The 27475-nt window shown below is 39.6% G+C and overlaps 1 pseudogene; it reads right to left on the bottom strand.

The window, feature by feature from the left end:
* LOC150068277 (vomeronasal type-2 receptor 116-like) lies at positions 1 to 22843 on the bottom strand (annotated as a pseudogene).
* Between the last annotated feature and the right edge of the window lie 4632 nt (positions 22844 to 27475).

Genomic DNA, 27475 nt, shown 5'->3' with positions numbered 1-27475 from the left:
CTAACTATGGCTTTTGACGAGAAAGACATGCAGAGAAATTTTATTTGGCATTGATAAGATGACAAAGCACTTTGGGACAAAAATGCAGTCCAGGAGGCCTGCCCCAGAGGCCAAGATGGAGAAGACCTCCACAGCCATCATCACCTTCCCCTTGGCACTGTGGTAGACAGGCAGGAAGGTGAGCCACACACTGCAGAACATCAGCATGCTGAAGGTCAGGAACTTGGCCTCATTGAAGGTGTCAGGCAGGTTCCTTCCAGAAAAGCCACCGTGAAGCTGGCCAGGGCCAGGGAGCCCAGGGAGCCCAGAACACAGTAGAAGGCAGTGAGGGAGCCCTTGCTTTACAGGATGATGATGTAGCCATGTTCAGAGTGTGCATCTGTGTCCACAAAGGGAGGAGAGCTTCCCAGCCAGAGGCCACACAGACACACCTGGATGACGGTGCAGATGGGGATGAGGAGGTTAGGAGCCCCAGACATTAGCAGCCCCCTCATCCTTCTCCCTGGACAAGTGGCCTTGAAGGCCAGGACCACAGTCACCGTTTTGGCCAACACTGCGGAGACAGCCACTGTGAACACGACTCCAAATGTGATCTGCTGCAGGATGCAGGTGGCTGTGTTGGGATGGCCAATAAAGAGCAAGGCACAGAGGAAACACAAGATGAGGGAGATGAGTAGGATATAGCTGAGAGCCTGGTTATTGGCCTTGACAATGGCAGTGTCTTGGTGTTTCACAAATAATCCAAGCACAGCGGCAGTGAACATAGAGCAGCAAAGAGCCATGCAGGCCAGAGCCATGCCCAAGGGATCTCCAAAAGCCAGGAAACTTTGTGCTGTCAGGAGGCACTCATCTCTCTGTGTGTTGGCATACTGGTGATCTGCACACCTCACACACTGCTCCATGTCTGTGGGAAAGAGTAAGCTAGTATTAGTGTTTTGTTCTGAATTGTTTTCTTTTCAAAAAATTTCAAACATTTTTTACTTAGATGAAATCCTAACATGTCAGCATTTACAGTAAAAGTTCTTTTCATTTCTTTCCTTTTTTCACATATTTTATTGTAATTAATAGAAGGGTTACATTATATTCACCACATAGAAGGTGAATTACTTCACATACACTGATACCCTTTCTTGTGTCTTGGTCCCCATTTCCTCCCCCCATCTCTACCCCTCATCTTGTTTTCCTCTCTTCCCTATCTGACTTCAAACAATCAAATACACATATATATTTTTGTTTCTTTTGTAAAGCATAACCCCCTCCCATTTCTCTCTTCTTCTTTATCAAGTTTTCATAGTCAATTTTTTCCTTCAGTGATTGTCACATGTATTATTATTGTGACAGTTGGGGTATTGTAATACCTAACATCAATTTTCTACTGATTTCCTTACTCTTATTAACAGAACTCTATACAGTCCTACAATGCTATGGAAAATTTTAATTGTATAGCTTAAAGCTTCCTACATGTCCGTGTAGAACATTGATTTTATCCCTGTAGTATCTTCTTAAATTCGTCTCATTATGGTTGTCCAGCTAACCATCTGTGAAGCAGTAGGAACAGATAAACCATTTTCGGATACTCTATAGTTGTGCTTACTTCTTGAAAAGATTTCACCTTACTGAGCACTTGCCTGTGCCAAGAACAGTACTCTGCACTGAAAAATAAAGGTAGGCCAAATCCATGTTTTCTGTGTGGAGAAAATGTAAGTTTCAAGAAGAACACTGTCCTTAATAATACTTACATTTATTTTCATGTGAGATCTTACACTTGTCCTAATGATTATGGATAAGAGGCCTTCCTGGAGATAACATTGCCTGCAATACACTAGAAAATATTACTAAATAGGTAATTCAAAGTCATTCTCTGTCATACTTTCCTAGCAATACTGCCCCAACAGTCTCTGTAATCCTAACCTACAACTTTTGCATTGGCTTTACTTCATAAGATATGGACTTACCTGTCCCATTAGCAATCTGATTCTCAGGACACGGGGTACAATCAAAGCAACAAGCAGCCTTTCCCTCCTGAGGAGATTTCCTGAATCTAGGAGCACAAATCTCAGTGCAGACCGAGCGAGGAGTCTGAGGAAAATCACAGATGTATCAATAACTCTTCAGAATTATACAGAACACAAAAAGCCCATTGTTTAAAAACTCAGATTATTAAGCATGGCATTTCTTCTAGTCAAATTTTATTTTATGGTCAGGGTGATGTTTAAAGGGGTTATAGTTACATTCATTGGGTAGTGAGTACATTATTTCTCAAACATTTTTAACCCTTCCCATGTTTTCGGCCACTTTCCCTTTCCCCAATCCCTCCCAAGCTGCAAAGTTCATTACCAACATATTGTCTTGTGGATATCACTGTTACACTGATTACCCTTTGTCCTTTGTCTCATTATCTGCTTTTCCCTTTCCCTTCCTTATTTCAAATAAACAAATAAATCCATGTACAATTCACAGGTACCAAATATAGGTACCAGAATCAGGTACACTAACAACAGGGGATCAGCCATAAGGGGGAAAAGGCAAGAGAGAAAATAAATAATTTCACATGGTACATTAAAAACAACAATCACAAAAATAAAATTCTTGTCTCCATATCCGCGAGTTGATTTTGCTTGGCCTCATCCTACATGGTCATATGCATATAGCTTTTGAGCTATTGTGATCCTCTACCAGGAAAATGCAGGAGAATCCTACATGTGTACTAATTCTTAAAGATGAAGGAAACCATGAGCCAATGTTTCTTTGGGTCTGGCTTACTTCACGTAATATGTTTTTTTCCAAATCTCTCCATTTCCTTACAAATGGGTTAATGTCATTCTTTTGGAAGGCAGCATAGAATTCTACTGTGTATAAATACCACATTTTCTTGATCCGTTCATCTACCGCGGGGCATCTGGGTTGGTTCCATATCTTAGCTATAGTAAATGATGCTGCAATGAACATCATTGTGCTGATAGCTTCAGTATCCTTGTTTCTGGACATTTAGTTAAATGCCCAGGAGTGGGATTGCTGGGTCATAAGGGAGTTCTTTGTTTGGTCTTTGAAGGAATAACCATACTGCTTTCCAGAGTTGCTGAAAGAGTTTACACTCCCACCAACAGTGTAGTAGCATTCTTTTTTGCCCACATCCTCCCAAGAATCTGTTGTTATTAGAGTTCTTGATAATAGCCATTCTAACTGGTGTGAGGTGGAATCTCAAAGTTGTTTTCATTTGCATTTCTTTTATGGCTACAGGTGTCGAGCATTTTTTCATGTGTCCATAGGCCATTTTTATTTCTTCTTCAGAGAAGTCTCTCTTTAAGTCTTTTTTTAATGCCCATCCTGGGGTTTGAACTCAGGCTTGAGCTCTGTCCTTGGGCTTTTTCAAGGCTAGCACTCTGCCACTTGAGCTAAAACACCACTTCTGGCTTTTTCTATGTTTGTGGTATGGAGGAATTGAACCTGAGTCTTCATGCATTCTAGGCAAGCACTCCACCACTAGGCTAAACTCCCAGCCCTTTCTTTAAGTCTTTAGCCCACCTTTTAATGTGATGATTGTTTCGATGAGGATTTTTTTGAGAGATTTCAGTTTTTGAGCTGTATATATATTTTAGATATGAGGCCTTTGTCTATTGTCTGGCTAGAGAAGATCTTCTCCCACTCTGTGGGCTTTCCATTTATCTTTCTATAAGCATGGTGTTTTCTGCAGGTGAACGCAGTCAATTAAACACTGTAATAGACTCCCACAGGCTTATGTGGTACAGTCTTGATTTGTAATCTGTTGAACTATTGAAAAGTATGTAACTTGTAAAGGTAGAAACTAATGGTGAGGAATTTAAGTCAGTCTCAGTGTATGGTCCTATATAACTTCCTGGAATATATGTCATTATACATTGACTGCTACTTCTATGTAAAATGGAGAAGAGGATGGTGGATGTTCTATCTTGCATCAGGCTATGTGAACCGCAGGCTCATCATATCCTTGTCTTGTTTCCAGTGACCAGTCTTCTGAAAGGCTTCTTCAATGATTCCTCTCACCAGAGATGCCTAAGTAGCAGGTCAAGTAATGATTGAAAACTCTCCAGAAGGGAGCAAAATAAACCTTTCAACCCAACAAACTCATTCACCAGGGACTTTATTGCAGTGTTAGAAATCTACTAAGAAAGATATTTGTTATTCTATTGTAGTGGTAATATTCTAAATCAATATTTAGTGACATGTTTAATTTTTTTAAATTCTGATCCCGGGGCTTGAACTCAAAGTCTAGGTGCAGGTCTTGAACAATTTTGCTCAGGTTCAGCACTCTACTACTTGAGTCAGAGCTTCATTTCCAGATTTTTGGTGATTCATTGGAGATAAGGGTCTCACAGACCTGCCTGTTTGGACTCATTTTAATTGGTGTTAATCAAATCTTTGCTATCTGAATAGCTAGGATTACCGAAGTAAGTTTTCTGGCACTCAGCCAGGTATACATTTTAAGCGTGATTCTTTTCTTATGTACATGTCTTTACAATCACTGTGATTAGAAGTAACCCACCTCTGCAGTTCCTATGGCCCATTCAATCATGTCTTCAGATAACGATAGTTGATTGCCATGGAGAGCATATGGGGAAAACATTCCTACTTTCACCTGATGTTCAAGACTTTCTGGAAAATTCCAAATGTTCAGAATGTCATATTCTGGCTCCAGTTTCTTTTTGGCATCCAAAATCACTAGATCTCCAGCAGGATTGTAAAATTGGATGGTCTTCAGAGAAGGGTGCAGCTAAATGAAATCCATCAAATTATGGTGAAGTACATCCTAGAGTTAAGGCAGAAAACCTGATCTATGAATAGGTCCTGATTGCCTTTATATTCTTTCTGAATTCAGAATCCAAGAATAGCACAGCCACTTAATGAACTCTAATAGAAAAAAATCTCTCTTTTTTTTCACTCAGCATTGATGCTTGAACTCTGGACCTGGGTACCAGTCCCTGAGCTTTTCAAGCTCAAGCCGAGTGCTCTATCACTTGAGCCACAGCATCACTTCCGGTTTCCTGGAGTTTCTTTGGAGATGTTCTCACAGACATTCACGCTCAGGCTGGCTTTGAACCATGATCCTCAGCTCTAAGCATCCTAAGTAGCCAAGATTACAGGCGTGAGCCACCAGTGGCTGGCTCCCCCCAAAAATTCTATGGAAAAATAAAAATTATTTTTCTGCACACTGGTATTTCAAAAAAGGCGCAGAGGCTTTTAAAAAGTGAAACCAATATTGAGGCTTGGAGAGAGCTAGTGGTAGAGAGCCCACTCAGCATGCAAGAAGCCCTGGGTTCCATTCCTCAGAAACACATACACAGAAAAAGCCAGAAGTGGTGCTGAGAAAGCTCAGGGACAGTGCTAAGGCCTTGAGTTCAAGCTCTAGGATGAGAGAGAGAGAGAGATAGAGAGACAGAGAGATAGAGACAGAGAGAGACAGGGACAGAGAGAGACAGAGACAGAGACAGAGACAGAGAGAGAATGTTATGGGGTGGATGGAGACAGGGAGAGAGTGAAAGTGAGAGAGAGAGAGAGAGAGAGAGAGAGAGAGAGAGAGAGAGAGAGAGAGAGAGAGAGAGAGAGCGGAGAGGGAATGGGAGAGGAAAGAGAGGGTAGGGGAGTGGGAGGGGGAGATGGAGGGGGAGAGGACAGGGGGAGAGTAAGAAAGATATCACATAAACAGCAAGGAATGAGACAATACTCAGTTGCTTAGCTACAGTTTGCCCCAACCAAAATATTTAAGAAATTTATGAATGCCTTCACTTAAAGCTTGCAAAAATTTTAATACAGAGTTCAATGAAACTTGACCACTTATGAAAAATATGGGTAATTGTGTTGAACAGATCATCATTTACTATTACTGAAGGAACTTAGGGGGTCCCTGAATTTACATTTTTGAAAACAGTTATGAACATGTTGAAGATGTTTGCAATGAAATGAATTCACAAGCCAAGATTCTGTGCCCCGTGCTTATCATTCTAATTACTCAGGAGCCTGAGATCTGTGGTTCACCATTTGAAATCGGTCCAGGCAGAAAAGTCTATGAGGCTCCTGTCTCTAATAAAACTACTCAAAAAAGCTGGAAGCAGTGTTGTGGCTTAACCAGTAGAGTGATACCTCTGAGTACAAATAGACCATGAGACAACATCCAGCCCATTACTTCAATCTCTAGGACAAGCAACAAACAAACAAACAAAAAACCCCCACAAAACATCAAAAAATGAATTATAGAAATATGGAAAATATTTTATTTTTGTTACTGGCCTGTTTATGCTTTACAGCATATGAACTCATGCCTAGAGTTCTTCACAGACATGTAAACAAAAATAATTTCCTGTGTATTGGAAAAACATCAGAAATATTTACTTTTATACACTAAGAAACTCTCTAGGAAGTGCCTTTATGCAGGATGTGTGCTCTCCAACATAGAAGACAATACCTGTGCAGGGGAAGGGACTGTCCCTTTTCTATTTCCCATGGTTTGAACTTCTGTTTGATGAAGAAGCATCTCATGGAGAGCCTGGGCCACAGCATACACTATATTGTAGATATCGTAACTGTATGCAGACATGGTCACGTCAAAAGTTTGTCCAGGCAACTAATCCAAGGAGGCATCAGGACAGTTCTCCCACGTCACACAGTCAGACTCAGAATCAGAGCAATTAAAAGAGAGAAACCGCAGCCTCACAAGGAAAAAGTCCTCTGGGTATTTGGAAGGGTTAGCTGCCTTGACAAAATCTGTGAATCCAGATACATCTGCATGATGGTGAGAAAAAATGAGAGGCACATGAGATGATCCTAGCATGAAATGTTTCCTTGTGGTTAAATCCCACTGTGAGTTCAAGATACAAACTTTGCCTGTTATCAAAAGTTGCTCAATACATATCATTAAATCTATTAGTGACTCATTATCACCATATATGATGAGAACATTTGCGGGAGATTTATTCATGTGATTATACACTTCCATGAATTTGATTGCAGGTAATATGCCTTTGCTTGAGATTAGCACCTCATAGGCTACACAAACTCTGTTCTTGATCATCTGCTGTTTCAGTTCAGGAAGAATCCACAAACCATTGTCATCTTCTGAAGCCAATACTCCCACCCAGTTCCAGCTGAAGTGAAGCAGTAAGGAGACAATGGCAGCAGCTATTGAGGTGTCCTTTGGAGACATCTGATAGAGAGCAGGAAAATTGTTATTGTCACTCAGGGCATGAACAAAAGGCCCAAAAGTAAGCTAAAGGGAAAGAAATTTGTACAGTCTGTGAGTGAGAATATTGCCAAGAATCACAGTCTCATTCCTGAAGTATGTTAAGAATCAGCATCAAGGCTTATACTATAGGACTTGAGCCACACATCCCACTTCCTGCTTTTTTTCTGTTCAATTGGAGATATTTCCTTAATAGTTAGGATTACAGGTATGAGTCACCAGTACTCTGCTCATCATATCTTCATACCTCAAAAGATTCCTGCAGAGAATCCCATGGTAACAACTGAATGGAGAGAGACTCAATAAATGGGACTACCTAAAAATAAAAAGTTTCTGCACAGATAAAAGCATAGCCACAAAACTAGAGAGATAGCCAAAAAACTGGGAAAAGATATTTACCAATAATACATCTGACAAATGCTTAATATACAGTATCTGCAGGGAACTCAAGAAACTAATCCCCCGCAAACCCAACAAACCATTCACTAAATGGGCAAGGGAACTAAAGAGAGTCTTATCAAAAGAAGAGGTTAAAATGGCAGAAAAGCATATGAGAAAATGTTCATCATCCATTGTCATAAAGGAAATGCAAATAAAAACAACCCTAAGATACCACCTTACCCCAACAAGTATGGCCAAGATTTTGAACTCAGACAATGAGAGTTGCTGGTGGGGTCGTGGAGAAAAAGGATCCCTACTACACTGCTGGTGGGATTGTAAACTAGTTCAGCCAGTCTGGAAAGCAGTGTGGAAGTTTCTTAAAGAACTGAAAATTGACCTTCCCTCCAATCTCGCCACACCACTTCTCGGCATCTACACTGAACATCATGACCCAAGATGTGATAAGGACACCTGCTCAGCTATGTTCATCCCTGCACTATTCACAATAGCCAGGTGATGGAAGCAATCCAGATGCCCTACTGTAGATGAATGGATACAGAAAATGTGGTATATATAGACAATGGAATTGTACACAGCCAACAGACAATATAAAATAATGGCATTTGCAGGGAAGTGGATGAATCTAGAGCGAATCATGTTGAGTGAGACAAGTGAAGAACAAAGGAAGAAAATGCACATGGTATCCTTAATATGTGGCTATTTGATCCGAACAGTACAAGAGCGAGGAATCAATATTTGCATACCCAATGCTATGGACATGGTACTGGAAATATAAACACACCTACATAGATATAAAACATTATGACTGTATAGACACAATGTTTTATTTCCTAGATTAATATGTACCTCTGATATACAAACCCTTAGCCTAATTCAGATTATGTTCTAAAAACTAAGTGCCAGTGATTGTATATAGAAATTCCCTTCTTGAATACTTGTTTCCTAAACACATCATTTGTAACATGATGTAAAAATCAATGTTAATAAATTCTTTAAACAAGCATTTTCCAGTTCATTTTTTAAGAAAATTATTGATAAGGTTTGGAGCAATACATGATTCATTTGTTTGTCTCATTCCTCCATCTCCTTTTCCAAATGGTAGGATGATACATACCCCACTGTGTTTGAGTACTTACTCTTTCATACCACAAAATTAGATGGATTTGTAAGTCCATTCTCTTCTTGTCATTCTATTCTAACACCAAAAATGGTACCAAATTAGACATTTTTTATCCCTCCAGTCTTCACGTGTGGAAATCTGTAGAGTTCCAGCAATGATCCAGTGTGGGCAGATGTTATTCCAAATGGTCCTGTAAGTGCTGCTATAGATTTGCTTTCTCTTATACATGACCAGTTTTCAATCTTCTCCTTCCCAAACAGCCAAATGAAGGGATTCTTAAATACTGTGGAAGTGCCAAAGTAAACATCTTAGATATCAAATCCCAGAGTCAAGTTATGTAAAAGATCAGAGCTTCTGTTGATCTCCTCAACAGCAAAAGCCAAGGCCAAAACAAATCGATAGTTCTTGAAGGTAAACCTGCAAAATGAGCATGGAAATTGAGGAGGAGTGCTTAAAACTATTAACTTTGCTGGATTAAATGCTTGCATCATTGCCAATGAATATCTTATAACATTACCTTCAATTGGGATGGAATGTGAATACCATGGCTTATGCTTCTGTCTAGAATTAATTCTGAATGAGATTCAGAAATGTACCTAAGCTGAGAGAGAACATGCTTTTTCTTCACGACCATGTGTATGTAATCAAAAAACTTTTGTCCATGGATTAAACCTGAAATAGATGTTTATGTCACATTGCATATTCTGTTTCCTTTACCTTAGGATTACTAGTTCCACCTCTGTGAAAAATGAATTGAATTTTGAGTTACTCAATTGATGTTATGTGTTTTTATGGCAGGCCAGGCATAGTAATGAATGTTCAACTTAAGAGCAACTTTGAGAAGTGTTCTTTATGAAAGATTCTATAGCCATTATGCTTAAACACCCAACATATTGAACACTACTTCCTACACTATCAACCAGAACAAGATCTCAATTATCAGGTGAGAAGAATTTATTCTTATTTATGTCACAAAGTAAAAGATGCATTCAACTCGAAGGAAGTCATTGTGAGGAGGAAACTCCAACAGTGGATAAAGAGGAAATTGCAAGCAAGTCCACCACTGTAACACAGAGGGATCTCCACTCCTCTTTAACACAGTACTAGAATTCCTAGCCAGAGCAATAAGGCAAAAAGCAAGCATAAAGGGGATCCAAGTAGGGAAAGAGGAAGTAAAACTATCCCTGTTTGCAGATGACATGATTCTGTATTTAAAGAATCCTATAGACTCTACTCCCAAGCTCCTTGAGCTGATTCAAAACTTTGGAAAGGTAGCAGGGTGTAAAATTAACTCTCAAAAATCAATTGCCTTCCTCTATGCCAAGAGTGAGAGGAATGAGGCAACAATCAATAAAGCAACTCCTTTCGCAATAGCCTCAAGGAAAATACAGTGCCTAGGAATTATCTTAAGAATGTACAGGACCTTTTTGATGAAACTTTAAACCCTGAAAAAGAAAATTAAAGCAGAACTGAGGAAATGGAAAAACCTCCCATGCTCGTGGAGTGGAAGATTCAATATCATGAAAATGAGAAACTTGCCAAGGGCTATCTACTAATTCAACACAAAACCCATTTATATCCTAATGTCATTCTCCAAAAAAATAGAAGAGGCAATCCAAAATTTTATATGGAATAATAAAAGACCCCATATAGCAAAAACACTTCTTAGCAGAAAGAACAGCGCTGGAGGAATTTCAATTCCAAACTTTAGACTCTATTACAGAGCTATAATCATCAAAATAGCTTGGTTCTGGCACAAGAACAGGCCTGAAGACCAATGGAATAGAACTGAGGACCCAGATATTAAACCACAGACCTATGGCCACCTAATCTTTGACAAGGGAGCCAAAAAAATAGAATGGAAGAAAGACAGTCTCTTCAACAAGTTGTGCTGGCAGAACTGGTTAAGCACCAGCAGACAACGAAAGTTGGATCCTTCTTTGTTACACTGCACTAGAATCAAAGACCTGGAGGTAAAAGCTGACACACTGAAAACTTTACAGGAAGGAATAGGAGATACACTAGGCATCCTTGGCACAGGTCAAAACTTTCTTAATAAGGACCAAGAATCACAACAAATCAGAGAAAGGCTGCATAAGTGGGACTGCATTAAACTGCAGAGCTTTTGTTTGGCGAAGGACATAGCTAGTAAATTAATCAGGAAGACTACAGAATGGGAGAAGAATTTCACTAACCATACAACAGACAAAGGCCTCATATCTAAAATATATCAACAGCTGAAAAAGTTGAACCACTCCAAAACTAATCTCCAAAGTAACAACCATCCCATTAAAAGATGGGCCAAAGACTTAAAGAAAGTCTTCTCTGAAGAAGAAATAAAAATGTCCTATAGACACATGAAGAAATGCTCAACATCTCTGGTCATAAAAGAAATGCAAATCAAAACAACTCTAAGATTCCACCTCACTCAAGTTAGAATGGCCAGGATCAAGAAAACTAATAACAACAGATGCTGGAGGGGATGTGGCCAGGAGGGATCACTCCTACAGTGTTGGTGGGAGTGCAAACACGTTCAACCCCTATGGAAAGCAGTATGGCAGTTCCTCAAAAGGATAAACATAGAGCTCCCCTATGACCCAGCAATTCCACTACTAGGCATTTACCCAATTGTCCAGAAACAAGGACATACTAAATCCACTAGCACAACAATGTTCATTGCAGCTCTATTTACCATAGCAAAGATATGGACCGGGGAATGTGTTGAAGATGGGGCAAAGACCATAGGGATGCTGCCTAGCTCTCTCTCACAAAAAGAGAGAACCAGGGAGTTGCACGAGCCAATTACCTTAAGCAATCCACAACAACAAACTCAAAAGGCACCGGAGGACTCAAACCGGAAAAGAAATCCAGATAAATCCCACATCCAACTTTCTCAACGAGTTTGGACTGCGAGGTCCCCTCCCGAAAAGGTGCAGAAACCAACATTAGACTGGGCCAGCGAGCCTCAGAAGCAGTGGAACCCAGAGGCAGAACCAGAACAGCAAGCAATGGAACCCAGATGCGGAACACAGGCGGCGGAGGAGATCCGAGGGGAGTGAAAAACTCCCCAACACCATGGAACACCCACAGACAGAACGCAGAGGTGTGAGTCATACAGTGGGTCCCCCAAACCCTCAGGAAACCAGAGCTGGTGCCAAGCAATAGAACTTAACTCAGACCCCTCCACCCTGCCCGAGAAAGAATGGCAGGAGCAGGGGGGCAAGGAATTCAGAATCCTGTCCCTTCCCTCAGCAGCCCCCTCCCCCAGGCCATTGACTGGAGATTGACAGGCGGGCTACCCTAACATCCAGAACCCCACCAAGGGTGGCAGAGCTGTCCCAAACCCACTGTCCAACAGGCACAACTCCCAGCCCTCTGACTGGAGACTGACAGGCAGGGAAAGCTAAGATTCAGCACCCTACCAGGGGAGGCGGAGGTATCCCAGCTCCCATCCACCCAACAGATTCCCCTCCCACGCCACTGGATCTAGAGAGTGGAGGATGCTGAGTCCCTGACTTACAGCAGCAAGTGGGGTGTGTGGGAAAATAGGAGCCAGCATCTGTCCCCCCTCAATTCTTGAGTGGGGCATCCTCCAGCTGGGAATCCTGAGCAAGACAGCACCGAGGGGCCCCCCACAGTCACAGACTCTCTGACACAGCAGTGAAACAGAGCAGGGATCTGAAGGGCCTACCAGCAGCCACGATCGCATTCTGAGAATCAGAAATGCGCGGCTCCGCCCTTGGAGCCCATGTCCTCACCTGGGCCCCGCCCCTGGGAACAGAGTGTTCTCCTGCTGGTCCTGCTGAGTGCTCCTGGAAACTCTCAAATCCCAGACCCTTGGCCGGGGGCCGCCCCTGGAAGCAGCACATGAACACGTCTGCCCAGCACGCTCAGACTGAAGCTCGCAGATCCATCCCAAGGCCCACTGTGAGGCCACTGGTTGGGCTGAGAGCTCGTCGTACAGCAACACATAAGTTTTGTATAATATTTTCCAAAATTTGTACTCAAATAAGCTACCTACTTACCAACTTAGGTCAGTTACCCTTATGCTATACATTTTCTTCATTACTATAAGAATCTTACACTCCTACGTAAATCCTCTTGTACCTCCCCTGACCTCTCTCATTCTATTTTTATATCTCTGGTCCTCTTTTCGCCTTTCAACCCTCATAATGCATGGATATACACTTGATGCTCTAGAGCAATACTGTTTATCTAGGTGTTCAATTATACTGTAGGCTCAGAGGGACTTAAATACAATAGAGATTGGATTGAGAGGCTTATTGTTTTGGGTATAAATCGCTTATCAGTGGTTGTATTAGACTGGTCTGTAAGTGCACAAAAAGACAGAGTGATAACACCAACCAAATTTGTGAACATCTAGTATCTGCCAGCCACACAGGTCTAGGTTGGTTATATATAAAAAACTATAATCGTGTTTAGTATTAATCTTGCCCTCATTTTCAAATGGGCAGAACAAGAAACTGAAGAAAGATGTCAACTCAAGGAATAACATCCCCCACACAATATAAACAGACAATGGAACAGTCACTGGCAAACGTAGAGGAGAGTCTTCGAAGTGCTGTACAAATGCAATTGATAAACATCATTAATGAAAAGTGTGAAAATATAAAGAAAGAGATAAGGGAGGAAGCCATAGCTAAACAAGAGGAAACCACATACAAGGTGCTAAGTGAAAAAGAAGAAGCCATAAAGGAGGCCAAAATAAAGGTTTTTCAAAGAAAAGTGGATGGATTCATAGAATCCACAAGTAAAAAGATGACTGAACTCCAGCAAATGTCCCAATAAAATAAAGCTACTGAGCTAAACACTCAAATGGAAATCAAGGAGCTAAAGAAATCCATACATGATCTAAAACAAGAGATGCAAGGCATCAAAAATGAGCAATTAGAAGCAAGGAGATGAAAAATAAAGTAGATAGCTTTGATAGCAAGTTAGACAATGCAGAAGAGAGAATATCCGGGGCTGAAGATAATTTAGTTGTTATAGAGAAAGAACAAGGAATTAGTCAATCCAAATCTAAGAAATATGAGAGAGCGCTTCAGGAGGACCAAGATACAATTAGGAAGCCTAATTTAAGGCTAATTGGTATTGAGGAGGCTCTGGAGAAAGAGGTCAATGGTATTGGAAATATTCTTCAGGGAATCACCTCAGAGAACTTCCCAAATATCCAGAAGGGCAGGCCCATCCAGATACAAGAAGCTTTTAGAACCCCAAATAACCCACACCAGAAAAAAACATCCCACCGCCACATTGTAATCCGAACTGGATCAATAGAAACCAAAGATAGGATCCTAAAGGCAGCCACGGAAAAGGGATCAATAAATTATAAAGGCAAACCAATAAGAACAACCCCAGATTTCTCAGCAAAGACCATGCAAGCAAGAAGTGAATGGAAGCATATATGCCATGCACTAAAGTCAAATAAATACCAACCAAGAATACTGTACCAAGCAAAGCTCTCATTCATAACTCAGAGAACAATAAAAACATTCCAATACAAAAAAGCTGCAACAATATGTAGCAACAAAACCAACACTATATACAATTTTCAAAGATGTTCTACACATTGAAAAGCAAAATAAATGCAATATAGGGAAAGAAATGGCAACAAAACTAATCGCCAAAGTAACAACCATCCCATTAAAAAAAGGGCCAAAAACTTAAAGAGAGTCTTCTCTGAAGAAGAAAAAAAATGGCCTATAGACACATGAAGAAATGCTCAACATCTCTGGTCATAAAAGAAATGCAAATCAAAACAACTCTAAGATTCCACCTCACTCCAGTTAGAATGGCCAGGATCAGGAAAACGAATAATAACAGATGCTGGAGGGGATGTGGCCAGGAGGGATCACTACTACACTGTTGGTGGGAGTGCAAACTCGTTCAACCACTATGGAAAGCAGTGTGGCAGTGCCTCAAAAGTCTAAACATAGAGCTCCCCTAGGACCCAGCAATTCCACTACTTGGCATTACCCAACCATTCAGAAACAAGGGCATACGAAATCCACTAGCACAACAATGTTCATTGCAGCTCTATTCACCATAGCAAAGATATGGAACCAACCTAGATGTCCCTCAGTTGATGAGTGGATCAACAAGTTGTGGTATTTGTACACAATGGAATACTATGCTGCTGTCAGAAAGAATGACATCACCCCATTTGTTAGGAAATGAAAAGACTTAGAAAAACTCATATTAAGTGAAGTAAGCCAGACTCAAAGGAACTTAGGCTCAATGGTTTCCCTCATTCGTCATAATCAGTAAAAACCTTGGGCTCTACTAGCAGAGATCTGCAATAGAGCAAAATCTTGGTACATAAGGCCATATAGTATGAAGCTAATTGAAAGGACCTCCAGGATATCAAAACAAAAGCCATATAACAAATGATTGTTGTCCTTAATGTACTATGTTGTCTCTCATCTCCTTTGCTGTCCCTTGGTTACCTTATATTGTTATAGTATCTCACTTTGTTATCTGATATATTGAATTTATTTGTATTTGGTTATTTGAAATTTGATAGGGAAGGGAGGAAAACCAAGACGGGTGGGGGTGGGGGGAAAAGATAATGCGTACCAAGACATGTGAAATGGTATCAATGTATGTGAATTAATGCACCTTCTATCTGGCAAATATCATGTAACACTTTTACTAATTACAATAAAAAAGAAGAAAAAAAAAGAAATGGCACCTAAACAGCATACCATCTAAGGACCACGAGAACTGTCAAGACACAGGCCCTAATGAAAGCTTTTAAAAATGCTAGGAACTAATAAATATCTCTCAATCCTAACTCTCAAAATCAGTGGACTTAACTCTCCAATTAAACAGCATAGGCTATCTAGTTGGATCAAAAAGCAAGAAACAACGTTCTCCTGTTTCAAGAGACACATCTTACCCAAAAAACAATCAACTTTTGAAAGTGAGAGATTGGAATAAACTCTATCAAGCTAACAACCCCCATAAACAGGCTGGAGTTGCCATCCTCATATCAGATATAATAGACTTCAAACTAAAATTAGTAAGAAAAGACAAAGAAGGTTACTACATACTAATAAAGGGATCTTTCCTCCAGGAAGACATACGATCCTAAATATCTACACACTCAGTCCCGGAGCTCTGAACATCATCAAGCAAACTTTACTTACACTGAAACCATTAATAGCTCGAAACACATTGATTGTTGGTGACTTTAACACAGCACTCTCACCTATGGATAGATCAACAAGGCAAAAACTCAACAGAGAAACCTTAGAACTGAACAACTATATAGAAAAACTAGATCTAACAGACATCTGCAGAATATTCCACCCAGCAACAACATAATGTACGTTTTTCTCAGCAGCACATGGAATATTTTCTAAAATAGACCACATCTTAGGCCATAAAACAAACCTGGACAGATTCAGAAACACTGAAATTATTCCCTGCACGCTCTCAGACCACAAAGGCATCAAATTGGAACTGAACACACATCTCCACCAACGAAAACCCTATAACTCATGGAAACTGAACAACACATTGTTGAATCGACAATGGGTCATTGAAGACATCAGAACAGAAATCCAACAGTTTATGAAATTTAACAATAAGGAGTACACAAAATACCAACTCTTTTGAGACACGGTAAAGGCAGTACTCAGAGGAAAATTTATAGTGCTGAGTGCCTACAACAACAAGTTGGAAAAATCGCAAACCAACAAGTTAATGTCTCACCTTAAGCTCCTGGAAAAAGAGCAACAAACCAACCCTCATCTCAGTAGAAGAAAGCAAATTAATAAAATCAAAGCAGAATTAAATGATTTGGAATCCAAGAAAACTATAGAAAGAATCAACAAAACAAGGAGTTGGTTCTTTGAAAGAATTAACAAAATTGACAGACCCTTAGCAAATCTTACCAAAAAAAGGAGAGAATATATTGAAATAAACGAAATCGCAGATGACAATGGTAATATCACGACAGAAATTATCAAGATCCAGAATATCATGAGGGACTACTTCTCATACCTTTACGCCAACAAATTTAAGAATCTAGAAGAAATCGATAAATTCCTAGCCAGTATTAACATACCCACACTGAACCAAGAAGAACTAACCCAACTCAACAGGCCTAATTCAAGCACTGAAATACAAATGGCAATAAGAGACTTTCGACCTAAGAAAAGCCCAGGGCCAGAAGGATTCAGAGCTGCATTCAATAAGGTCTTCAAAGCAGAGCTCACACCAATACTACTCAAGCTCTTTAATGAAACTGAAGATAAAGTTTCTTTACCAAACTCACCCTATGAAGCCAGTATAACCCTCGTCCCCAAACCAGACAGAGATTCATCAAAGAAAGAGAACTATAGACCTATTTCTTTGATGAACATCGATGTAAAACTTCTCAACAAAATACTGGCCAAACGTCTACAACACATCAAAAAAATTATACACTATGATCAAACTGGATTCATCACACGGAGGCAAAGCTGGTTCAACATACGCACATCAATTAATTTAATTCAACACATCAACATGAGCAAGGACAATACTCACATGACTGTCTCAATGGATGCAGAAAAGGCATTTGACAAGATCCAACACCCCTTTATGTTAAAACCTCTGGAGAAACTAGGAATCCATGGAACATACCTCAGTGTAATAAGGACTGTGTATGAGAAACCCACGGCTAGTATTACACTTAATGGTGAAAATCTAAAGCCATTCCCTCTAAAATCAGGAACGAGACAAGGATGCCCACTCTCTCCACTCCTCTTTAACATAGTATTAGATTTCCTAACGAGTGCAATAAGGCAAGAAGCAAGCATAAAGGGGATCCAAGTAGGGAAAGAGGAAATAAAACTATCCCTCTTTGCAGAAGACATGATTCTGTTTTTAAAGAATCCTATAGACTCTACTCCCAAGCTCCTTGAGCTAATTCAAAACTTTGGAAGGGTAGCAGGCTACAGAATTAACCCTCAAAAATCAACTGCCTTCCTCCACGCCAACAGTGAGACGAACTAGGCAACAGTCAGGAAAGCAACTCCTTTCACAATAGCCACAAAGAAAATGAAGTACCTAGGAATTACCTTAACTAAGAATATAAAGGCCCTTTTTGATGAAAACTTTAAAACGCTGAAAAAGAAAATTAAAGCAGAATTTAGGAAATGGAAAAACCTCCCATGCTCCAGGATTAGAAGAAACAACATTGTGAAAATGACAGTCTTGCCAAGGGCTATCTCCAAATTCAACACAATACCCATCAACATCCCAATGGCATTATTTAAAAAAATAGAAGAGGCAATTCAAAATTTCATATGGAATAATAAAAGATCCTGTATAGCAAAAACACTTCTTAGCAGAAAGAACAGCGCTGGAGGAATTTCAATTCCAAACTTTAGACTCTATTACAGGGCTATGCTTATCAAAACAGCTTGGTACTGGCACAAGAACAGGCCTGAAGACCAATGGAATAGAACTGAGGACCCAGATGTTAAACCACAGACCTATGGCCACCTAATCTTTGACAAGGGAGCCAAAAAATAGAATGGAAGAAAGACAACCTCTTCAACAAGTTGTGCTGACAGAACTGGTTAAGCACCTGCAGAAAACTAAAGTTGGATCCTTCTTTGTCACCTTGCACTAGAATTAACTCCAAATGGATCAAAGACCTGGAGGTAAAATCTGACACACTGAAAACTTTACAAGATGGAATAGGAGATACACTAGGCCTCCTTGGCACAGGTCAAAACTTTCTTAATAAGGACCAAGAATCACAACAAATCAGAGAAAGGCTGGATAAGTGGGACTGCATTAAACTTCAGAGCTTTTGTGTGGCAAAGGACATAGCTAGTAAATTAAATAGGAAGCCTACAGAGTGGGAGAAGGTCTTCACCAACCAAACAACGGACAAAGACCTCATATCTGAAATATATCAACAGCTCAAAAAATTGAATCACTCCAAAACTAATCTCCAAAGTAACAACCATCCCATTAAAAAATGGGCCAAAGACTTAAAGAGAGTCTTCTCTGAAGAAGAAATAAAAATGGCGTATAGACACATGAAGAAATGCTCAACATCTCTGGTCATAAAAGAAATGCAAATCAAAACAACTCTAAGATTCCACCTCACTCCAGTTAGAATGGCCAGGATCAGGAAACGAATAAAAAAGAGATGCTGTTATGTGGCCATGAGGGATCACTACTACACTGTTGTTTGGAGTGCAAACTCGTTCAACCACTATGGAAAGCAGTGTGGCAGTTCCTCAAAAGGCTAAATATAGAGCTCCCCTATGACCCAGCAATTCCACTACTTGGCATTTACCCAACCATCCAGAATCTAGGGCATACTAAATCCACTAGCATAACAATGTTCATCGCGGCATTATTCACCATAGCAAAGATATGGAACCAACCTAGATGTCCCTCAGTTGATGAGTGGATCAACAAGTTGTGGTATTTGTACACAATGGAATTCTATGCTGCTGTCAGAAAGAATGACATCACCCCATTTGTTAGGAAATGGAAAGACTTAGAAAACATCCTATTAAGCCAAGTAAGGCTCAATGGTTTCCCTCATTCATCATAACCAGTAGAAATCTTGGGCTCTACTAGCAGAGATCTGCAATACAGCAAAATATTGGTACATAAGGCCATATAGTATGAAGCTAATGTAAAGGACCTCCAGGATATTGAAACAAAAGCCATATAATGAATGATTTTTGTCCTTAATGTACTATGTTATCTCTCATCTCTTTTGCTGTCCCGTGGTTATCTCATATTGTTACAGTATCTCACTTTGTTATCTGATATATTGGATATATTTGTATTTGGTTATTTGAATTTGGATAGGGAAGGGGGAACACCATGCCGGGGGTGCTGGGGGAGAGTGTAATGGGGACCAAGACATGTGAAAGAGTATCAATGCATGTGAATTAATGCACCTTCTATCTGGCAAATATCATGTAACTCTTTTATTAACTACAATACTAATTATTTTAAAAAAGATATGGGACCAACCTAGATGCCCCTCAGTTGATAAATGGATCAACAAGCTGTGGTATTTATATACAATGTAATTCTATGCTGCTGTCAGATAGAACGACATCGCCCCATTTGTTAGGAAATGGAAAGACTTAGAAAAAAATCATATTAAGTGAAGTAAGCCGGACTCAAAGGAACATATGCTCAATGGTTTCCCTCATTTGTCATAATCAGTAGAAACCTTGGTCTCTCCTAGCAGAGATTTGCAGTTGAGCAAAACCTTGATACAAAAGGCCATATAGTATGACGCTAAATGAAAGGATCTCTAGGATATAGTAACATAAGCCATATAATGAATGATTGTTGTTCTGAAGGTACTATGTTATCTCCCGTCTCTTTTGCTGTCCCTTGGTTATCTCATATTGTTACAGTATCTCACTTTGTTACCTGATATATCAGATGTATTTGTATTTGGTTATTTAAAATTGGATAGGGAAGAGGGGAAAACAAGATGAGGGGTGGGGGTGTGGGGGAGGAAAATGGGGACCAAGACAGGTGGAAGGGTATCAATGTATGTGAATCAATGCACCTTCTATTGGCAAATATCATGTAACCCTTCTATTAATTACAATAAAAATATATTTAAAAAATTTAAAAAATCTCTTCAGATGTTAAAAAAAAGAAACAAAAGCCATATAATGAGTGGTTGTTGTCCTTAATGTACTATGTTACCTCTCATCTCTTTTGCTGTCCCTTGATTATCTCACATTGTTCCAGTATCGCACTTTGTTATCTGATATGTTGGATATATTTGTATTTCGTTATTTGAAATTGGATAGGGAAGGGGGGAAAACAAGATGCGGGGTGGGGTTGGGGGGAGGAAAATGGGGACCAAGACATGAGAAAGTGTATCAATGTATGTGAATTAATGTACTTTCTATCTGGTAAATATATTGTAACCCTTCTATTAATTACAACAAAAATATATGAAAAAAACTCAAAAAGAAAAAAGTTCATTAAGAGAAACAATCACTCAAAATAATGTTTTTGTTTCCATATCATGGCGGTTGCTTCATTTAGTCTCATCCTATAAGACCTTATGTACCTAGCTTTTCGTATTGTAATCCTCGGCTTGGAGAGTCCTAGATGTGTACTAATTATTACAAATGAAGGAATCCATTGAGCCTCTCTTCCTTTGGGTCTGCCTTACTTTACCTAATATGATTGATTTTTTGCAAGTCTTTCCATTTTCTTACAAATGGGGTGGTCATTCTTTCTGATGGCAGCATAGAATTCCATTGTGTATGAGTACCATATCTTCTTGATCCAAACATCTACTGAGGGGCATCTGGGTTGCCTCCATATCTGACTGTGGTAAATAATACTTCAATAAACATCATTGTGCTAGTGGATTTAGTATGTCCTTGTTTCTGGGTCAGTGCCAAGAAGTGGGATTGCTGGGTCAAAGGTGAGCTCTATGTTTAGTCTTTTAAGGAATCACCATAATGCTTTGCAGAGTGATTGAATGAGTTCACACTCCCACCAACAGTGTAGTAGTAATTCTTTCTGGCCACATCCCCACTGGCATCTGTTGTTAGATTTCTTGATCATGGCCATTCTAACTGGAGTGAGGTGCAATCTCAAAGTTGTTTTGATTTGCATCAAATGTAATGTATACATATTATGTATAATTGTACATCCCTTATATGGCCAGAGAAGAAACAACCATTCCATTAAAAGATGGGCCAAAGACTCAAGGAGAGACTTCTCTGAAGAGGAAATAAGAATGGCCTACAGACACATGAAGAAATGCTCCACATCTCTGGTTAAGTTTTTACAGTCATTTTTCTTTCCTTTTTAAAAAAATAGCCCTTTATTAGTGAGACTTTGTGTTACAGACCAAAAGCCAAGAGTATGCATGTGTGCAAGTAAAGCAGAAGTCATCTAGGGCAGTTAAAGTCTCCCAAAAGGGTTGTTTCATAACACTGAGCTTTTTTTCTCTCAGCTAGCGCGGTGCCACTTGAGGCATAGCTCCACTGGCAGCTTTTAGATGGTTAATTGGAGATAAAAGTCTCACATATTTTCTTGTCTGATCTAATTTAAACCTCAAATCTCGGATATAGAAACAAGAGGTTTATCTTTGGGATTGCTGTTCTTAATGTACTATATGAAGTTATTTCTCTCTCTTTTTTATCCCTTTATGGTTAATCTCATATGGTTACTACGTCTAACTTTGGTACCTGGTATGTTGTATATATGTATATTTGTTCATATAAAATAGGGAAGGGAAGGGGGAAAACAGGATGATTGGGGGTGAAGGGAGGGACAAAAAGATGAGAAGGGCTATCAATGCTGGAAAAGTAATGCACCCACTATGTGACCAGTGTAACTGTAAACCCTCTTTATATTCCCCTGACTATAGAATACAATTAAGAAATAAACCTCAATCCTCAGATATCAGCCCCATAAGTACTTAGGATTATAGTTATGAGCCACCAAAAGTTTTATCAATGTCCTCCACATATTGGTGTTAGTAGAGAGAAATTCTCATACTACTGGCCTGAGGGGACAAGAAATACAGCTGCAGCCTTTTTGTCTCCAACACATACTAGAAATTCAGGTTGTGTATGATAACATTACTTCATTTTCTGTGATGGCAGCTGGGACAGAAGAGATACAGGATTTTAGAATAAAGTGAAGACCCTAACTACCTGGATAGTAGAAGCAGTATGTAACAAAACAGAGTCCTCGCTGACTAGCAGGCAGGCAATCAAGTAATGTAGATAGAAGGCTAACTATGAAATTGAGCTGTTCCTGAAGGAATAAGGATGGGAGGTGAAGAGCAGCCAAGACACTACATTCCTGGGCACCCTAGAGGGCTCAGCCATTCCCCATCATCAGAATAAAGCAGTGAATGGGAATAAATGATGAGTTACTTACAGCTTGTTCTTTTCTTGCTTGGAAGCATCGCTGTAGCTAAGATCTGCTCCCAACGTGTAGAGAGCAATCATCACATCTCCATCCACGTGTGCTCGGTGCTTCATGGTAGAAAAGCAGCTGGCGGCAGCGAAGGACTTGACAAGGAGGGGAAGCTGGAGAAGGAGTGTTAAAATCACAGGCGTCATCCCTGAAGCATCTGCCAGGCTAAATGTCTGGCTGGAAGTGAGGCCCACATGGCAGGAATGTATATTCAAATATCTTATTATATGTGCATATATGTCTTTGTATTGATCTACATTGTAGCTCACCTTTCATCAAAACCTCTTGTGAGTCCCCAGAAGTTATGTGCAAAACTATTCCCCCAGGCTCTGCATCTGTGGCCTTCATCCAGGAGAAGAACATGAGTTGGAAAACATGTTTGCAGAATTGTCTTCTTCACCCCAGGTGCTGTGATTTCAACCAAGACCATGGAGAGTGAGGCCCCAGAGATGGAGTTATCTCGAATGTTTTTCTAACTTCTGGGTCAAGAAACTATTTGCATGAACGCGATGTGTGATGATGCAAGCGGGTGGCCTCAAAGGATGCCATGTCAAGTGCATGGTGAAATAGCCTGAAAAGTCTATTCCTGTGAGATGTCAACCAAAGTCATGAGGGCATCACACCCAGAGGGTCGATTCAAACATACAATGTCCATAACAGCCACAGAACTGTGGTGATTGATACAGGCCACTGTCAATAAGAATTCTTTGAGCAGAGGGCTCCAGAAATGTACCCATTTAACTATTGCCTGAAGAAGCAATGATCCAGCTGAAACTAGCAATTACATGTCAACAGTTAAATGGAGAAAGACTGGAACCATTTACCTTAAAATCAGGAACTAAACGAGGATGCCCACTCTCTCCACTTCTCTTCACTATAGTGCTAAAACGCTTAGCCAGAGCAATAAAGAAAGAGAAGGGTATCAAAGGGATCCACATAGGGAAAGAAGAAATTAAACTATCCCTATTCGCAGATGACATGATCCTATACCTGAATGACCCAAAATAAGCTCCACTCCCAAACTCCTAAATATAATAAAACACTTTAACAAAGTTGCAGGATACAAAATTAAACTGCAAAAGTCAGTAGCCCTCTTATACACCAGGAATACACAAACAGAAGGCCAAATCAAGAAAATGATCACATTTGCAATAGCCCCCAAAAGAATAAAATACTTAGGAATTAACTTAACTAAAGATTTAAAGGAATTTTTCAATGAAAACTATAAAAGCCAAATGAAAGAAATTAAAGAGGATACCAGGAAATGGAAAGACATGCCATGCTCATGGGTAGGGAGAACCAACATAGTAAAAATGGCCATACTGCCAAAATTGTATACAAATTCAATGCAATCCCCATCAAAATCCCGAAGACATTCTTTACTGAAATAGAAGTATAATCCGAAGTTCATATGGAACAAGAAAAGACCTAAAATAGCCAAAAAGAGCAATGGGGGGTGGTATTACAATACCAGACTTCAAACTCTACTATAGAGCCATAATAACAAAAACTGCATGGTATTGGCACAAACATAGACCAGAAGTTCAATAGAACGGAACTGAAGATCCAGAAATAAAACCACATACCTATAGTCAACTTATATTTGACAAAGGAGCCAAAGATATACAGTGGAACAAACACAGTCTATTCAATTATTGGTGCTGGCAAAACTGGGCAGCCACCTGAAGAAAACTAAAAATTGACACCATGCACAAGTATTAACTCAAAATGGATCAAAGACCTCAATGTTAGTCCAGAAAACTTGAAATTGCTACAGGATGGAGTTGAAGAGACTCCCCCAAATATTCAAATTTTAATGATCACTACTACTTGTGATTATGAGTACTATACAAATGAGCAATAGACCCTTATTCATTGAAATAAATATTACAAAATACAAACTAATATAACAATGGAAATTTCCTAAAGATTTACATGACACATGTGTGTATGCTACATGTTCTGTGTTCCTTCATGGATGTCTGTGTTGATTCCCTGTCTTCGCTCTGGTAAACTGAACTGCAGTGAGCATGGTGGTGCAGGTAGCTTTAATGAGGGCTGTGTGTGGTCATTTGGGTAAATGCCCAGAGGTGGGATTGCTGAGTCGTATGGGGCTTGCTAGGCTCCTTGCTGAGCTCTAGGTCCATGTTACTCTTCTGAGCACTGGGTGCTCACCATGCGACTATGAAGAAAATGGGGAGGTCAGAAGGTCAGGACAGGCTCCGGGGCCCTTGGAAACTGATGTTACTGTATTCAATTGTAACCATTACACATATTTGATATTTCAGACACGTTTGTAGTATTTCTCTGTCCAGTTTTTTTGCATTTTTTATTGTAATTAGTAAAAGGGTTACATGATATTTGCCAGATAGAAGGTGCATTAATTCACATACATTGATACCATTTCACATGTCTTGGCACCCATTTCCCTCGCCCCCCCACACCCCACACCCATCTTGGTTTTCCCCCCTTCCCTATCAAATTTCACATATCCAAATACAAATAAATTCAATAAATCAGATAACAAAGTGAGATACTATAACAATATGAGATAACCAAGGGAAAGCAAAGGAGATGAGAGACAACATAGTACATTAAGGACAATAATCATTCCTTATATGGCTTTTGTTTCAATATCCTGGAGGTCCTTTCAATTAGCTTCATACTATATGGCCTTATGTATCAAGATTTTGTTCTATTGCAGATCTCTGCTAGTAGAGCCCAAGGTTTTTACTGATTATGACAAATGAGGGAAACCATTGAGCCTAAGTTCTTTGAGTCTGGCTTACTTCACTTAATATGATTTTTTCTAAGTCTTTCCATTTCCTAACAAATGGGACGATGTCATTCTTTCTAACAGCATAGAATTCCATTGTGTACAAATACCACAACTTGTTGATCCACTCATCAACTGAGGAACATCTAGGTTGGTTCCATATCTTTGCTATGGTGAAAGGTGCTGCAATGAACATTGTTGTGCTAGTGGATTTAGTATGCCCTAGATTCTGGATGGTTGGGTAAATGCCAAGTAGTGAAATTGCTGGGTCATAGGGGAGCTCTATGTTTAGCCTTTTGAGGCACTGCCACACTGCTTTCCATAGTGGTTGAACGAGTTTGCACTCCCACCAACAGTGTACTAGTGATCCCTCCTGGCCCCTCCAGCATCTGTTATTATTAGTTTTCCTGATCCTGGCCATTCTAACTGGAGTGAGGTGGAATCTTAGAGTTGTTTTGATTTGCATATCTTTTATGACCAGAGATGTTGAGCATTTCTTCATGTGTCTATAGGCCATTTTTGTTTCTTCTTCAGAGAAGACTCTCTTTAAGTCTTTGGCTCATTTTTTAATGCGATGCTTGTTACTTTGGAGATTAGTTTTGGAGTGATTCAATTTTTTGAGTTCTTGATATATTTTAGATATGAGGCCTTTGTCCATTGTTTTGTTGGTGAAGATCTTCTCCCACTCTGTAGGCTTCCTATTTAATTTACTAGCTATGTCCTTTGCCATACAAAAGCTCTTCAGTTTAATGCAGTCCCACTTATCCAGCCTTTCTCTGATTTGTTGTGATTCTTGGTCCTTATTAAGAAAGTGTCGACCTGTGCCAAGGAGGCCTAGTGTATCTCCTATTCCTTCTTGTAAAGTTTTCAGTGTGTCAGATTTTACCTCCAGGTCTTTGATCCATTTGGAGTTAATTCTAGTGCAAGGTGACAAAGAAGGATCCAACTTTAGTTTTCTGCAGGTGCTTAGCTAGTTCTGTCAGCACAACTTGTTGAAGAGGCTGTCTTTCTTCCATTCTATTTTTTTGGCTCCCTTGTCAAAGATTAGGTGGCCATAGGTTTTTTTATAAGCTTTAAAATGATATTTTTTTCTGCCTTGAGATTTCCATCAAGAAAAACCACCTCTCTTCACCTGAATGCTCTGAAGACTAGAGACTTACTTCCCACACTTAACAAGTGTGTTGTACCCACATTTGGTAGTATCAGTTGTTAAGAAGGAAATCAATTATTGCATTTGATCTGGATCGATTTTAAAGAACATACTGTTTCCTATTCCAAGGGTAATTAACATTTACCATCATCATGTTTTTTTTTCTGAAAAAGGTACTAGAACTTGGAGACATTAACATGCAAAAGTCTTTCATCATTAACTCCTGAATTTGAGAAGGAGCAGCTGTCTTTTTATATGCATTTTGACAAATCATATTTTAATTCTTTTATACAAAATAAACTACATGTATTCAAGAAGAAATATGAAATGCATAATTTATAAGTGGGTGGAGATTTTTTTCCAATATTGTTTTCGTCGAAAATGAAAGAGGATCATGGATTTTAGTTTTGGGGTCAGGGAACATTTTGAAAATTTTAGTGTATGGACCAATGTTTTCTGAAAGCTAAGGGAGGGCAAGGGTAAACTAGGGCTTTAGTCTCTCACTCTACATAGACCAGCACACTTCTGTCTGCAAACCTGAGAATGACTGCACCACAATAGCTAATTTGCTTTGGCCCCTGTAACCTCAGGACTTGGCGTGAATATGAAAGATAGACAACTGATAGGTTTTCATTGCATAGTCAGCCAGAAAACACTTGGTGTCAGGTAATGTATATTTGTTTCATCTTTGTTTTATATTTATTTTTCATTTAGGTTTTATTGGGAATGGTTTTCAAAATACTCAGTTTTGCTTAGGTTTTTTTTTAGGTGGTGGCTAATCCTCTTTTCTGTAGTGTAATTCCATTTAAGAGGTGGTCTGAAGGTTAGTCTTCAATATATAGGTAGATTTTA

This window comes from Megascapheus bottae, chromosome 1, assembly GCF_031878675.1.
Source record: "Megascapheus bottae isolate mThoBot1 chromosome 1, mThoBot2.hap1, whole genome shotgun sequence".
Classification (NCBI taxonomy): Eukaryota; Metazoa; Chordata; class Mammalia; order Rodentia; family Geomyidae; genus Megascapheus; species Megascapheus bottae.
This window is presented reverse-complemented; position numbering and strand designations above follow the sequence as displayed.